The 12,754-nt window shown below is 38.3% G+C and overlaps 1 long non-coding RNA gene across 3 annotated transcripts in view; it reads right to left on the minus strand.

The window, feature by feature from the left end:
• The window catches only part of LOC137169493 (uncharacterized), a 58,503-nt gene that overhangs the window by 14,889 nt on the left and 30,860 nt on the right, over positions 1-12,754 (minus strand). For all 3 annotated transcript variants that reach the window (XR_010924469.1, XR_010924468.1, XR_010924467.1), the window contains exon 2: positions 3,761-3,893. This is a non-coding gene — a long non-coding RNA (uncharacterized lncRNA). The remainder of the gene's footprint in view (positions 1-3,760; positions 3,894-12,754) is intronic.

The raw sequence follows: 12,754 nt of genomic DNA on the forward strand, positions 1-12,754 counted from the left end.
CCAGCTACTGTGTGTCACAGCTTATTCAGTGACACAGTACAACAGCTGAGACTGATACCCCACAGGCTTTCCCGTAATACACAAAGACCACGCTGTATTTGTTCATTCTGAGCCTGTTTTTTCCTTTTCATTTCTGTACTCTTTCAACAGTGGATCACAGTGGAGTCACCACTTACGTCAACAGACTTAAGGTTCACAAGGCCAAACAAAAATGTGTGAAAAGCAGGTGAGTGGCAAGAAACCTTGAGAGCATGAGGTGCAAACTAGGCCCAGGGGAGCAATGACTGTGAAATTACACAAAAAATTACACAGTCTAACGTGCAGTCAAGCAAACATGTAAATTGCACAGCAAACACTTGGATGCGAGTGATGAAGTGAATGAGTGATGAAGGCTATGAAATGGTCTATAAACTACAAGTGTTGCTGGAATTTTGACCTCTTGTGTGAGTACACACATGCACACACATACACATGCACACACACGAATATATAACACAAACTGAAGGGAAAAGAAGAGACAAAAACCAATAATAGCGAAGAATATAAACAGATTGAAATCCTAAGAAACATATGTTTTACCATCTATATCTGCTTGAGACCAATTTAAATGGGTTTGATAGCATTAGGGAGGCCTGTATGTGCATTGATTCCTTCATTCAGGGGTGAGGAAAAAAACAGCTTGGAAACTCCAGACATCAGCAGGAAATAAGCAATAGATGAGAAAAGGGAGATTGCTACATATTCTATTGAATGATGACTGCAGTGCTTGTTACAGAGGGTCAAGCGATGAAGGTGTTAGCTGAGACAAGAACAATAAATGGATATTTGGCTGTGACATGCAAGACAATTTGATGAAAAAACGGGAAGTGAGCTTGTCATGACTCTTTGCTACTCTTAAAAGTGACTGAGGGGCTGCTAGTGTGCATATTTCCAATAAATGCCCAGTTTGTAGATAATCAAAAAAAGATTTATTGTAGTTTTAAATCTTACAATATGAATTCTTAACTCTTTTGACTCCATCTAATGCATTTTTCTCCAGTTTCCTCTGAGGCTGCAGCAGGCTAATGTTAATGCTAACTCCGGGATGTAAACAGCTGCTGACAGTACTCGTCAGAACTCTGTGAGGAAAATAGAGGCTGTAAATCACTGAACTCTTGATCAACATGAGTGTCATAGAACATACACACCAACACAAAAGCAAACTAAGTATACTCACCCAACAGTGTTATTTCTGCACCATTTCTGTCCTCTTGTTGTTTTTCAAACTCAGTAAGCAGCACATTCTCAGCTCTCACCTCTCATGGTGAACTATGTGTATTCTTGTGAGATGGGGTGATGCTCCGCTCATATCAAACATGAATGATTAAAAGTATGAAGATATGTGACTCAATAATCAACCGTTAGTAACTTTTATTAACCCAGATAAAGCTCACATCACTGTTAAACTGTTAAAAATGGCCAATGACGTTGATTCTCTGGGTAGAGGACGTCCTCTCAACCAATTAAAGAGTTTAAAAAAAGGTTTATGTATGAAAAATACAAAACAGAACACCCGTAGATGTGTTGCACAGCAAAACTTTGAGAGGTATAATAAGTATTGTTGATGTCAGGTCCAGGTGGACCTTTATGTGGAAAGGACGACACCCTGTGACGTCTGCTCATAACGATTTTTAAACCAAAATTGGACTAGAACAAATATTCATTAGAAGGAAAAATTGACACTCACACATGCATATCTGTACTCCAAATATGTGAACACATCCACTAAAAGCGATTTGACTTGAGTTGCATGATTTACATTTTATGTGCATGTTGCTGTTTTTGGTGTCTGTGTTGATTCAGTTAATCAACATAGACATTAGCCTGTAGCGTTTGCATATTTTCACATATTAAATATTTTATTTCCCTGAGCTTTGTGGGTGAAAAATGAATTCAGGGATATAGTTTGTATATGTCTGGTCAGTTTTAGTGCGTAAATGATTGTGAACTATAGTCAAAAACCCACAATATAACACTAAATTTATAATACTCCACATAGTCCCACCATCACACCACAGTTGAGACAATTTTTGGCCACTAACTTTTGAACAAAATCACATTACAAGTATTGTCTATGCAGCCTGATGCAGCATATGTCTGTGTTATGTAAACCTATTGTTGTCAAAAACACATAGAACACATAGAAGATCCATATTTCTGCATTTAGGGGACATGTGTCTTGGTTACAATTAACATGTTCATTCATGTTCATTCTCTTTTTGTTTTTTCATTGTTTTATGTGCTTTTCATAGTTTTTGGAAAAAAGTAGAACTCTAGTTCTTCAGCTAGTCATTGACTTGATTATGCTGGCTTTAGTCAAATGATAAATTTTGGATAGGCCAAATTCCGGCCTATCACTTTGAAAATCTAACTCATATTTGAACTGTACAATGTGCAGAGATGCATGACAGCTGCTTTAAAAAAATATCTTGGATATAATTTAACTACCAGTGTGTGTCTGTGTGACTACGGCCTCAAACTGTGCTCTGTATTTCACTTATACATTTATGTAGTGTTTTGTGCATTTGATATATTTAAATGAACACTATATGAATGTTTATATGTTTGTATACGTATTTGCAACCATGTCTCAGTGTTTTTGCCCTGCTGGAGTCCTCTTCTCAACTCCCCACCTTCATCATTTAGCCCCTATGCTTTCTTTGAAGTTCAACCTCAAAGACCAGCTTCAAAGCTTCATCTCTTATGAGAGAGCATGTTGCTCCTTATGTGAGGAAAATATCAATAGGCTTCTGCTATTATGATTTAATGGCTATGTTATTGAATGACTGGAGTTGAAGAATTTATAATTAGTTTTGCTGGGGAAAATCATTACCATTTGATTAGCTCAACCCCAGTGTTTTACTGCAGTACATACTTTGCATATTAATTAGATGTATTTGTGTGTATGACAATTGTGCGGGTGTGTGTACGAGAGGGGGCATTTGAGTGTGGGGTGATGTGCATTTGTACACGAGTCAGTTGGTCAACAGTTATTATCAGCAGGGTGTGTATGTGTGTCTTGTGATTGTGCACAGATTTTTATGCTTGTGCAAATTAGTGTGCGTTTTTGCACACACACTGTGTTTCTGTGTGTATGCACTATATTATACAAGCAAATAAAGCTTCCCTATTTTGCATATATTGGATTTTATAGTGCTGCATGCTTTTACAACAAATTAATGCCAAGTGCACTAGACCACCATTAGAGCTTGTGATGTAGAAAGCAGAAAGTTCCCTTCCTTAGACACATAGCTTTTGGTGCAGAAAATCCTCCATCACACATGTACTGTAGCTTGAAACTCACAGACTAGTGGCCAGTTAAATTTTCTGGGAACCCACAATCTTTCCAGCATGTGATGGAAAAAGCCAAACTGAGGTTGACCATGTGGTCTCGTAAAAATCATTTGGATGATTGTTAATTGGAAGTCAGGCCGCTGTGACATGAAAAACAGCTAAATGGGCACTTGTATGGAATAAATGGAGGAAGATGTCAAACTGAAATTTTAATACAGGCCACTAACCCCGAGGACTGCCGGTGATTCAGTAAATGTAGTGCAAATGGCTCCACTTTTACAGAAGATAAAATGATACATGATAGCCTCAATCATGTGATCCTGCCTAGTAACCATGAAAAAACATGTGGTCGCTGGTGTTTGTGGTGTACCACTGCGGCCATATAAAAGCAACTTGTCATTACTCTCATTCTGTGAGAGAGGCCTACCTGTCAATTTGGCAGTGATGTGTCAAGACTAGTGGACATGTAGGTAGTCTTGATGGCACAGTCTGCATTGACTCGTGTCACTTAGCATCCCAGCTGAATTTGAGTAAGGGCAGATAATTGGCTGCTGCAGTGCCTGTAGTGGGAGAAAAAGGAGGGGGTGCACACATTTGGATAATGTAAGGAGGACAGACAGACATTAATTAAAGACTGTTTAAGCCATTTGATATTATGTTAAATTTGAACTCATAAATGGATGGTGAGTTAGAACTTTTGCAAGGTGGATATCTGCGAGCTGACACTGGATGTACAGCTTCTGGGATTGATAGGCGCTCCTTCAAGTGTGTCTCTCCTGTTGTATGTGGCTGAATCGCCACACTGTGAGAGCTGTCACTTCCCTGAGTGTCTCTCACTGTCAGAGGAGATTAAAAACAAGCGGACAGGCAGGTGGATGTCACTGCTAGCATTCCAGTGAGCACTCTAGCAGACCAGTTGGAGATAATAAATTGCTGTGTGACGATCATACACTGTCGGATACTAATTCATCTCTCGTATCAAAGGGGGAAAGTTGTGTCTATTCAGACACCTGACCCCCTACTGTATACAACATATGGTGTCCATACTACAATGTACTGGTATCAAATAAATGTAGAATATCAAGCATGTGGAAGGATATAACTCAGTCACTATTGTTTTCCATGATGCCAGTGGGTTTTGAGGATGTTTTTTGTGATGATAACTTGTCTATGTCATATAGTTCTGTGTGAAATTTTGTGGCAAAATCATTTCATCAAGTTCGACTTTGGCTATTGACCATTAGCAAGTCATCTTGACAGTGTTGACCTTTTAGGGAACACAAATACAGGAAGGTATTGTAGCTTATTTGCTTGTTGCGTCATCCACTTTGATTTAACTTCCTCTGTCAGACTATAAACTGCTCCTCAAAAGAGGAATCAATAGTACAAATGCGTCTTTTGAATAAATTGTCAACCTATTGTCTCATTATTAGATTTGCACTAATGTCAGAACCTGCTTGCATCAGTGCAGACGTGCATTTGACTACTGCTTGTTTTCTTAAATTGAATCCTTGCTATGACCTCATGTTAACATGCAAGGGGGTTGCTAATAGGCATTTGTGTGGCTGTTTCTTACACTTGTATGTTAATACGTTTATTTTAGTCTCCGCTTTGGACCCACCTCTGGGAAATGAATCAACCAGTCAATTTGCAGACGCGCAGGTCCACATGACACATTTCTGAGGGTTGGAGGATGTGCAGACTTGCAACATATGTGTTCAAAGACATGTGTACATGTACAGTATCTTCGGGGGAGGAATAATTTTAGCTCAAGAAAAGAACACATAGCTCCAAGAAGACCACCTACTATACATGCGTTCATTACTCTGTGTCTCGATGGCAGATATCCAACAAGAACATATGATATTGCAGGACACAAATAATAGCAGAGGCAGGCAGAGAGAAAACATGACTGAGTGTAATCAGTGTGTGATGGTCTTTTTTTGGCTAAGTCTTCAATGACTGATGGACAGAATTTGCCCTGTTTGACACCTGTTCTTACTTTATCTTGTTATGCGTGGGTTCTCGCACATGTTCAGTATCAATCCAGTCTTCTTGAGCGTACCAGGAAATATACATGTTATCGCATTACAGTCCTCCCAAGTCCTTACCTAATTAATAAAAATTCTCACTTATCAAACCTTGCATGTTAGATGTTTTCGCCTCTCATTCCTCTGTGTATTAAATCATTTCTGTATATGGGTTTCACAACTCTAGTTCTTTGGGCTATTCACTGTGGATTAGTGTGGGCTCTAGAGGTCAGAAAATACCTCAGTATTTTAAACTGTTGGGTGATCTGAATTAGAGATAAAGGAGATCGAAAAAGAGCAAGAGAGTGCAGATGAAATGTACTCATTTTGTTCAAAGACATGTTTACGTGTACAGTATCTTCGGGGGAGGCGTAATTTTAGCTCAAGAAAAGAACACATAGCTCCAAGAAGACCACCTACTATACATGCGTTCATTACTCTGTGTCTCGATGGCAGATATCCAACAAGAACATATGATATTGCAGGACACAAATAATAGCAGAGACAGGCAGAGAGAAAACATGACTGAGTGTAATCAGTGTGTGATGTTCTTTTTTTGGCTAAGTCTTCAATGACTGATGGACAGAATTTGCCCTGTTTGACACCTGTTCTTACTTTATCTTGTTATGCGTGGGTTCTCGCACATGTTCAGTATCAATCCAGTCTTCTTGAGCGTACCAGGAAATATACATGTTATCGCATTACAGTCCTCCCAAGTCCTTACCTAATTAATAAAAATTCTCACTTATCAAACCTTGCATGTTAGATGTTTTCGCCTCTCATTCCTCTGTGTATTAAATCATTTCTGTATATGGGTTTCACAACTCTAGTTCTTTGGGCTATTCACTGTGGATTAGTGTGGGCTCTAGAGGTCAGAAAATACCTCAGTATTTTAAACTGTTGGGTGATCTGAATTAGAGATAAAGGAGATCAAAAAAGAGCAAGAGAGTGCAGATGAAATGTACTCATTTTGTTCAAAGACATGTTTACGTGTACAGTATCTTCGGGGGAGGCGTAATTTTAGCTCAAGAAAAGAACACATAGCTCCAAGAAGTCCACCTACTATACATGCGTTCATTACTCTGTGTGTTGATGGCAGATATCCAACAAGAACAAATGATATTGCAGGACACAAATAATAGCAGAGGCAGGCAGAGAGAAAACATGACTGAGTGTAATCAGTGTGTGATGTTCTTTTTTTGGCTAAGTCTTCAATGACTGATGGACAGAATTTGCCCTGTTTGACACCTGTTCTTACTTTATCTTGTTATGCGTGGGTTCTCGCACATGTTCAGTATCAATCCAGTCTTCTTGAGCGTACCAGGAAATATACATGTTATCGCATTACAGTCCTCCCAAGTCCTTACCTAATTAATAAAAATTCTCACTTATCAAACCTTGCATGTTAGATGTTTTCGCCTCTCATTCCTCTGTGTATTAAATCATTTCTGTATATGGGTTTCACAACTCTAGTTCTTTGGGCTATTCACTGCGGATTAGTGTGGGCTCTAGAGGTCAGAAAATACCTCAGTATTTTAAGCTGTTGGGTGATCTGAATTAGAGATAAAGGAGATCGAAAAAGAGCAAGAGAGTGCAGATGAAATGTACTCATTTTGTTAGCTCACAGGCATATTTTCTTTTTGCTCTGTCACTGCAGGATTGACTCTTATCTGATGGGTCATTGAGGCTATTCCCCGACCCCTGGGAACGAGGCTTGGACATTACCAATAAAAAGAAGGAGAAAAAAAAAAAGCAAACCCTGAAGTATGGGTCAAGAGGTTACAGTCAGGGTGTTGGTGTGGCATTACATTCACTGAAATGTCTATATCGCCTCCATAACGTTGAGCAGTGAGGACACTTTCTTTCATACCCTCTTCTGTAATTGTTTGGAAGCAATTCAGATAGACAATATTACCTTTGATAGAGATGGATATTGCCAGGAGGGAAACACTCATTGTGGATGCTGGTAAAAGGCAATCTCTTGACTTCCTATTTCATACTGTTCAGTCCACTCAGTGCAACTATCTCCGTAGTCTATTCATTTAAAATAGCAGTTCAATAATTAAATTTAATGTAGACTATTGATAAATATATTTGTAGGCTGACAGAATTTTAATTAAAAACTAAAATAAGTAAATTTATTTGCAAGGTGTGACACTTCTAAGATAAAATAAAAAGAATATTACCAACAAATTCCTATGTAAATTAAAAGAATGATAAAATGAATCATACAAAAATGATTAATCAACATTACCTTTCTAAATGTGTCTTTGATTTGGCATTTTACAGATCTCTGTGTAAATGCAAAAATCACACAATCAGTGTAGCTGGTTGTCAACCAAAACAAACAATGTTTTACTCACCACACATTCTGTGTTTCTATATACCAGTTTATGTGCAGGAAATGGCGTATGCATGTTTTTGTGTGTACAAATCGTTTATGCATCTGACCCCAGGTTTGTTTGGTTTCCAGAATATAGGGTTTCTCAAATCCAGGATCAGGCATGGCACAGTGACCAACCTGAAATGTCCTCCAACTAAATCCTTTTGGCAGTTTTTTCAGAAATCACTGGATTCATACTGTAGATTGTTGTTTTACAACCCTGTTTATTTTAATTTCAGACAGTATATGAAGAAATTATAATTGTTAGGTCACAGTTTGAATGAATAAAATAGGTAAAATCAAAAGGAACAAAGAAAGAAACAAAAGTAGAACATCAAAGCGAGCTTAAGAACAAATTACATACGCATTATTTAATATTCTCCAAAAACAGAAGCACTACTGTTTATTTTCTTGTCAAGAATATACCTGATAAATAAGTCTTGGCCTGTTTATGTCCTTGGGTTGAGGCCAATGATAGGAGATCTTTCTGCACACAGGAATTAGATGGATTCTCCACTCAAGAAAGTCAGGTTAGGAAATAACAGTATTCCACAATAAGCACCAACATCTGCAGTAGGTGCAATCAAACACCTACATAATGATAAAGAACATGTACATCATGTTCATTCAGTCATATAATAAGAAAGAGATTAAAGGAAGAAAAAAATTAAAGAAATCAATGTGAACACTGAAGACAATGTTATTATTTATTTCCTGAGGAAGCTGAGATCGTTCAACATGTGCAGTAAGATGTTGGACCAGTGCACAGTACTTTGCTGTAGTCTGCCGGGGGGGAGCAGCAATGGAGCCGGCGACACCAGCAGACTTAATAAACTGATTATGAAGGCCGGCTGTGTAACTGACTGCAAACCAGACACCTTTGAAGTTGTGGTGGAGAGGTGGACACTGAACAAACTGTTATCTATTATGGATAAAATTCTGACCACCCTCTCCACCACCTACTCAACAGACAGTTGAGTACTTTCTTTAACAGACTGGTTCAGCTTCACTGTCACAAGGACCGCTACAGGAAATCTTTCCTGCCCAAAGCAATAACTCTCTACAACACCTCACCGTCTAACAGAGAACTCTCAGCTTAATAGTTTCTGTCTCAACCAAACTTTACTCTTGTTTTGCTCCCTCAACAACTTTGCTCACGGTGAATTTTATTGTATTTATAGTGTATTCTAGTATACTCTTTATATTGTGTCTATATTGTATTGTGTATTTTTTGTTTTTATATATATATTTCTCTCTTCTAGTGTTGATACATATATTTACTGTGTATTTATTGTCCCGTGCAATGCCTGGAGAACCTGCTGCTGTAATACAAGAATTTTAAAGAGATCAAAACCCCAGCAACACTTGTCGTATAAACAACTTTACTGTTCAACTGACGCGTTTCAGCTTGTGGCCTTCATCAGGGTCAGCAGAGACTTAAGGTTCACAAGGCCAAACAAAAATGTGTGAAAAGCAGGTGAGTGGCAAGAAACCTTGAGAGCGTGAGGTGCAAACTAGGCCCAGGGGAGCACTGACTGTGAAATTACACAAGAAATTACACAGTCTAATGTGCAGTCAAGCACACATGTAAATTGCACAGCAAACACTTGGAATGTGAGTGATGAAGTGAGTGAGAGAGTGATGAAGGCCACAAGCCGAAACACGTCGGTCAAACAATGAAGTTGTTTTTTATACTACAAGTGTTTGTGGAGTTCTGATCTCTTAAGACTTCTTTCCCTTCTCCGTGCACCTTGGAAGTGGGTGAAGTTGTTCCAGAAACCCCTACTGTAATTCAAGAATTTCCCAGTTTGGGATCAATAAAGTATATGTACCTGTCTTTATCTATCTATCTATCTATCTATCTATCTATCTATCTATCTATCTATCTATCTATACTGTGTGCACAATTACAACAACAACTACAGTAGTCTTGGTCAATCTATAATGATAATAAACCCTCAAACCTGAATATTTAAGAAAGTAAAAGTGAGGTTTTGGCTTTCTTAGGAGAATATCTATGTGTGCACAATTATTGGGCAACTATTAGTGTGCAGAATTACTATGCAACTAAATAAAAAAAAAAATTCCCATCTCACTTGTTTATTTTCATCTGTTAAAGTGAGAATAATAAACAAACAACTCAAAATTTACAAATAAACATTTCTGACATTTCAAAAAAAAAAAAAAAATCAGTGACCAATATAGCCACCCTTCTTTTCAATAACAGTCACAAGACTTCCATTCATGTCAGTTTCTTGATCTGTTGATGATAAACATTTTGTGCAGCCGCAACCACAGCCTCCCAGACACTGTTCAGAGAGGTGTACTGTTTTCCTTCACTGTAAATCTCCTGTTTAAGAAGGGCCCACAGGTTCTCAATAGGGTTTACGTCAGGTGAGGAAGGGGGCCATGTCATTATTCTTTCATTTTTAAGGCCTTTACTGGCTAGCCACGCAGTGGAGTACTTCGATGCATGTGATGGAGCATTGTCCTGCATAAAAAATCATGATCTTCTTGAAAGATGCAGACTTTTTACGGTACCACTGCTTGAAGAAAGTGTCTCCTAAAAACTGGCAGTAGGTTTGGGAGTTGATTTTGAGTCCATCTTCAACCTGAAAAGGTCAAACTAGCTTATCTTTAATAATGCCAGTCCATACCAGTACCCCACCTCCACCTTGCTGGCGTCGAATTAGAGCTTTGTGCCCGTTACTGATCCAGCCACGGGCCCATCCATCTGGTCTGTCAAGAGTCATTCTCATTTCATCAGTCCATAAAACCTTTGAAAAATCTGTCTTCAGATATTTCTTGGCCCAGTCTTGACATTTCAACTTATGTGTCTTGTTCAGAGGTGGTCGGGTTTCAGCCCTCCTTACCTTGGCCATGTCTCTGAGCACTGAACACCTTGTACTTCTCGGCACTCCAGGTAGGTTGCAGCTCTGGAATATGACAGCACTGGAGGATAACGGGTTCCTGGTAGCTGCACGTTTGATTCTTCTCAAATCTTTGGCAGTTTCTTGCGACCCTGTTGACTATTTGCAACAAAACGTTTGATGGTTTTATGATCACGCCCCAATTTCACGAGGGCTGCATCCCTCTGAAAGACTTTTTACAATTTTTGACTTTTCAGAGTCAGTTAAATCTCTTTTTTTTGGCCCATTTTGCTTGAGGAAAAGAAGCTGCCTAATAATTATGCACACCTTGATATAGGGTGTTGATCTCCTTAGGCCACACCCTCCCTCATTACACAAATACACATCACCTGATATGCTTAAATCCAATAAGCATTCATGTTTATACAGCTTGGAGTTGGAAAATATGCATAAAAATGATGATATGGTCAAAATACTCACTTGCCTAATAATTGTGCACACAGTGTATCTATCTGTCTGTCTATTTGGTCCATTCCAATTAGTTGCTTGAGCCACAATAGGTATAATGCTACACAATACGTGTCATGGTTTATATCACTAGATATACGCATGAATATATAAATAAATGATGAATTCATACCTATAGGAACCCACATGTAATGTCTGCTTGGAGTCACTGTAGTTACCTGTGATTATTGATAGCAATTTGCTGCAGCTAGAGAGCTTAGAGGGTATGACATGTCTCTGTCACTAAGCTATTCTTTAAACTATTTATTACAATACTGTAAGGTCTACACTGCCAAATGCTGCACTGAGATCTACAAAGGGAGCCTGCTGCTCATGAAAGGTCTTTGGTAAGTCTAAGGAGAATGGTTTTGTGCTGTCAAGTGCTCCAAGAGAGTTTGGTATTTCCCAACAATCATTACTTTCACTTGTAAATCATATATCAAATCCTTTCAAAAACCTTGAATAAAATAACAGCTGGGAGATGAGCTTTTATTCTTGCAGGAGACAAGTGAGTAAGACTAGCTGGAGTGTTTTCAAGTGGCAGGGCTTTTTTTCTTCAAAGGAAGAGTGCCATCAAGAGCAGTCAAAAGGGCAATTAAAATGATCAAAACTCTCAGTATTGACCAGAGGCACGTGAGCAGTTTTGGAAGTGCTTGTCAAAAAGGACTCTTAAGATTTGCCAGAAGAGGCGGTTAAGTACGAGCAGAGAAGGGCACAGAGGCTGGGAAAGAGCTAGGAGTCAGTTCACAACAATGGCTTCAACAGACCACAGACCTCTTTATATAAATTTAACTGGGGGTGAAAAACAAACAAAACTAATGCAAGGCCCCTAAACTGGGACGATTTCAACACACATTACCCATTAAAACTAATTAACTGACCGAATAAGATTCATGAAATCAGTCACAGGAAAAAAGGAGGAAAATGAACAACCAACCTTCGATTGTCATTTTTAATTTCATAGAATTAATGAATTTATAGAGAGCAGAGGGCACTTGACCTTAATTAAGAGGCCAAATACTAAAAATAAGGATTATATTTCAAAGGTGATAGAGCAGCATTTTAAAAAGTATCTGTCTAAAACTGGAAGGGTAGAGTTTTAGAAAGGCTGTTTAGCATCTAGGTTGCGCTAAATCCCTAAGACCCGTCCCACCCGTGGCGCTTGTGTGGCGCATAATAATCCATCTGTGTGACTTAACTGTTCTAATGTACTACTACAACATGCCCAATTTATTGATTAAAATGATCAATTAATGTGTCATTTCTTTTTTAGATTAATCGTTTATAAAGTCTATAAAATGTCAGAAAATAGTGAAAAAATTACCACATTTCCCAGAATCCTCAGTGATTTATTCAAATCAATGTCTTTAAATGTCCAAAACCCCCAAAGATATTTAATCGATGATGATAGAAAACCTGGAAATGTAGCAAGAATATTTGGCCATTTTGATTGACAGTTGACTTAATAGATTTGTCAAATATCAAAATTGACAATTCTCTCAATCTACCAATCAGTTAATTGACTAATCATTTTGGCGCTAGCAAGCAGATAACTGAGTAGGTCGTGTGATGTGCCCTGCAGAAAATTTAATATAACTCCTTTTCTAGCACCCTACTCCAATAATAAAATA

Source organism: Thunnus thynnus, chromosome 18 (genome assembly GCF_963924715.1).
Source record: "Thunnus thynnus chromosome 18, fThuThy2.1, whole genome shotgun sequence".
Lineage (NCBI taxonomy): Eukaryota > Metazoa > Chordata > Actinopteri > Scombriformes > Scombridae > Thunnus > Thunnus thynnus.